We start from the raw sequence: 4,411 nt of genomic DNA, 5'->3' as shown, positions 1-4,411 counted from the left end.
GAGAGTCACTGGCTGGCTCTGCCATCATTTGCTTCTTTAACTTCCATTTTTTCTAGGTTTCCAATATCACCCAACTTCTCTTTTGACCGATATCCTTGCTTCTCTCCCCCTCCCAAGTCATGATAGCCTCACAAACCCAGAGGTCATTCCCTTTCTCCCTGTGATATGAGATGACTAATCAAGAAATTGACCTTAAATTTTAACTTTCTAGAGGGCAGCCTTTGTCTCTGCTGAAGGGGACATCACCAAGGACAGCAAAACAAGAATATCTACAAAATACAATCTTTATTACTTTTCACATTTTTATATTAGTGTAGTGTGAACCCCAGTTTGAACCTAAATTATGTTAAACCTAGGATTCAACATGTCTGGGTATATCTGGAAGACATAGGTCAACCTGGTAGAGCTTTAGCTAAATGACAGGTGAGAAGGGTTCTTAAAATGTACTCATCTTAAGGGAAGACATACTCAAAATACACATGTTTAGTGAAGGCACAATGGGGTGGGTTGTAGAGGTGATTCTGGGCACAAGAAGGTTCTTTCTGTTCAAGTCTACCCATGCTTACTTTCTAAGAAAAGGTGCTGCAATAAAGCAGTGAATAAAACCCAAAAGAGCCATTTATTACAATCCCGTTAAGAACAAAAGCACTATTAGCCAATCCCACTTTATTGTTTCTGCAAGATTGTAGCTCAATTTGGAGTGTCAGAATGATGGACTCAGTGAACTAAGAAAGGCAGTGGGACCAACAACTGCCAGAAGTTCCGGAGAGGCCTCCAGGGAGGGTCCCTGAGACAGAGCCAATTAGCAGAATTCATCACAACAAAAAAGAAGAACCTTACAGAAAAACATTAAAACAACCCTGAGATTTCCCCACAGAGCATCCCTAGAGGAATCTCAAAACTGGGGGTAGAATCTGAGTTGTTTGGGACTTCCATGGAGGAAGGCTAGGACGTCAATGAAATTGTTTTGTTTCTGCTATGGTAACCTTGTGTTTACCCCCAGGCTGTTGTGAAACAGGTAAATATGGATTATGTTACCATATTATTTCAGGTTTAAACAATTAAACTCAGCTTTTTAAAAACATTCTCTGTCCTTTATTTTTTTTAAATTGTCCTTTGGACATAGTGAAGCAATTTTTTTGTTTGTTTGCTTAAATGCATTCACTTTTTAGATAACTTACATGACATGCTTTTTCTTAAAAAAACAATGCCTCCTCTCCAGATAAATCAAGGTCACAATAAATGAAGAGCTCAGGATAATGTCAGTCCCAGGTGTCCTAGTCCTGGTGTGTGGATGACAAGCAGCAGCCAGAAATGATGACAGGTGACAGCTCCAAATTGAAACATTTTCCCATTTCTAAACCTTCCTTAAAGGAAGTCAATATGGAGATGACACCATCCTCATGGTGGTCCAACATAGCAACCATGCATGTTTTCACCAACAGAGAATTGGTGGTTCTTGAGATTAGCAAGGATGGGCTCGATCTGTTCGGCAGCCCCTGTCATGAACCCTGTGATTGGGTTCATGTCACCTTTGACATGCTTCTTGTAGGCTCCTTTTATCAGGCTGGTTCCCTGCAAATGATGGTTCATGATGATATCACCACCAGTGATGACTGTGCTTTTGAGACCTTTGCCCTCTGGGCTTTCAGCGGAGGCATTCCCACCAAGAAGCGAGTCATCAGTGTTTCCCTGGGTCCTACTGACCATCTTCCCCTCTACCTCCAGGCACAGCCTGCCTGCGATCTCCCAGATCTTGTAGATATTGGAGAACATCTCATTGTGGCTGGTGAGGTCCTGGTAGATGACCATGATGGCGTCGCTGGAAGGAGACAGACAGGCGCTGGTTTAGCAGGAGCCCCAAGGTGGGGGGAAGGGAAGGGGAAGTAGGTGGAAAAGGAGATGGAATTTTAATTGTTCTGTGAAGGAGGAATATTTTACAGTCCAACCAACACACCATTCTCCTCTCCAAACTACCATTTTCATATATACCATTAAACTGGGCAGTGGTTAAGAGCATTGACACTGGAAACAAAATGAGTTCAAATGGCAGCTGAAACTCAACTTTAAGACCCTGAATAAGTGCTGTGACTGCCTGTGTCACTCTGTCCCTCTTGTAAAGTAAATAATTGTCACTGCCTCATGGTGGTGTTGTGGGGGTTTAAATGATTAATACGTTTAAAGTACTTAGAAAAATGCCAGGTGCCTACGTAAACCTAGCTGAGTAAAAATTACTTAATAAATGACTAAATAACTATTCATCCCACAAATCTTTATTGAGTGCACATATGAGCATAATAAGCACTTCTGATACTGGGGATATGGGCAAGAACAAAACACAAAATTACCTTCTTCAAGGAGCTTAAATTCTCAAAGCGCTCTAAACTATAATCAATAGCTAAATACTCCAGGGAACATAATTAAATGCTTTCCCACTATCAGGCTTTCAGGGGTCATGGTTTATCATGTTACACAGACCACTAGTCATGATGAAAATGTTTGCTTACATTTTGAACACTTTTTAGAATGAATACCCTAAAGTGAAAATATTGGGTCAAAAATTTTCAACATTATATTTTGAGGAATATTTGCCTGCTTTATCGAAGTCATTTAATTAGTATCTATAAAATGGAAATATGTACAAATGTACCTCACAATACAGTCAAATAAAGTTTACTGAAAGCATGGTAAGACCACATTGGAAACTGGATAAAATGACAACTGCTAACATTCTGACTCTGACTGTGTTAATAACCACTTTGAGCTTTGGGAAGATATAAATAACCTTAGACTACTGTGCTAAGGCAATATATTGTATCCAAAATATAGCTCTGTGTGGCAAAATCTTTTTGGGAGAGTAGATTTCATGCAGAAATTATTAGTTTGATGTGATTAGAGAAAAATCTGTGAACTTTCACCACTCAGATACACTTAAAAGCTTCAAAAAATAATATGTTTTGAAGCATGAATGGCCCATATTAAGATAATTTCCGGTGTCTTATTCAATAACCACCAACAGCGCACTTGGACCATGGGATCTCATATATTCACGGACCGGGAAATGGTATTATTAATTCCTGTCGAAAAGTCTTTGGGGCAATTATTTCCCCCTTAGAGTAGGTTATGGCCTCATTTTTTTAAACTTTTTTCTAGACAATTTAGACAAACACAGTTTTATTTAAAAGTAGATCTATTCAGTATCAAACGTGAAAAATACTCGTTTGAAGTCTATTTCTGTTTGCAACCCTGTAATCTGAAGGTATCGTCCCTTCTTTTACCTGGAGATAATTCAGGACACCCACAATGCTTGAGCTGCCAGGACACTACAGAATTCCAGAAGCATCGCTCCCTCACTTTAGAGCTAGAAAGCGTGATCCCCAGGGGAATCTACACGCTGCTGTCTGGGGAGGACACTATAGGACGCGTGTGTCCTTCGTCAGGAACGCAGAGCTAAATGGAGGACCCGGCTGCAGTAACAAACAAACCCTACAGCTGATACATCTGCTTCCTCTTTCTGTTCAGTTAAGATTCGTTCTTTTGTTTTCTTTTAAATTGTCCTGCTTACTATGCATTTGAATATGCAAAGCAGTATCAAATCCATGTTGAAAGAGACTGAGCTTGGAAATCATACATAAGTAGCCAGGGAAGATTCTTCCCCCAATCACATAATCAGTGACAGGGATATCAGCATCGCTGTCAGTCCCACCATGGCATCTAGTTCAGCTAATCATGGCGTTACTTGGGGTCTGAGAGCCATTTTACCATCAAGCATAGAAAGACCGTAATCTGGCCCTAACCGGTTTGGCTCAGTGGATAGAGCGTAGGCCTGCGGACTCAAGGGTTCCAGGTTCGATTCCGGTCAAGGGCATGTACCTTGGTTGTGGGCACATCCCCAGTAGGGAGTGAGCAGGAGGCAGCTGATCGATGTTTCTCTCTTATAGATGTTTCTGACTCTCTCTATCCCTCTCCCTTCCTCTCTGTAAAAAATCAATAAAATATATATTTTTTTTTTAAAAGAAAGAAAGACCGTAATCTGGCCTCTGTGTATGGCAACATAGTAGAAAACCTTTAAGGGAAGAATTAATCTCTGCAGTATACGGGTATTATGCGAATTCAAAAACTACTGTCACCCTGGCTGGGTAGCTCAGTTGGTTAGAGCATTGTCCCTATATGTCAAGGTTGCAGGTTCCATCCCAATCAGGCATAGCCTAATGGTTAGCAACAAGGCCTTGGATTAAGGCAGACCTAAATCCCAGGATGTGTTCATTGATTTTATTTTATTTTATTAAATATATTTTATTGATTTTTTTACAGAGAGGAAGGGAGAGGGATAGAGAGCTAGAAACATCGATGAAAGAGGAACATCGATCAGCTGCCTCCTGCACACCCCCCACTGGGGATGTGACTGCAA

At 40.7% G+C, this 4,411-nt stretch overlaps 1 pseudogene; it reads right to left on the bottom strand.

Annotated features, from left to right (window-relative positions):
• Nucleotides 1-1,401: 1,401 nt before the first annotated feature.
• On the bottom strand, nucleotides 1,402-1,812 carry LOC139004846 (translationally-controlled tumor protein pseudogene; annotated as a pseudogene).
• Between the last annotated feature and the right edge of the window lie 2,599 nt (nucleotides 1,813-4,411).

This window comes from Myotis yumanensis, unplaced genomic scaffold, assembly GCF_028538775.1.
Source record: "Myotis yumanensis isolate MYYU_CA2020_CCGP unplaced genomic scaffold, mMyoYum1.0.hap1 SCAF_3, whole genome shotgun sequence".
NCBI lineage: Eukaryota > Metazoa > Chordata > Mammalia > Chiroptera > Vespertilionidae > Myotis > Myotis yumanensis.
Note: the sequence above shows the minus strand (reverse complement) of the source record. Positions and strands in the feature narration are given on the sequence as shown.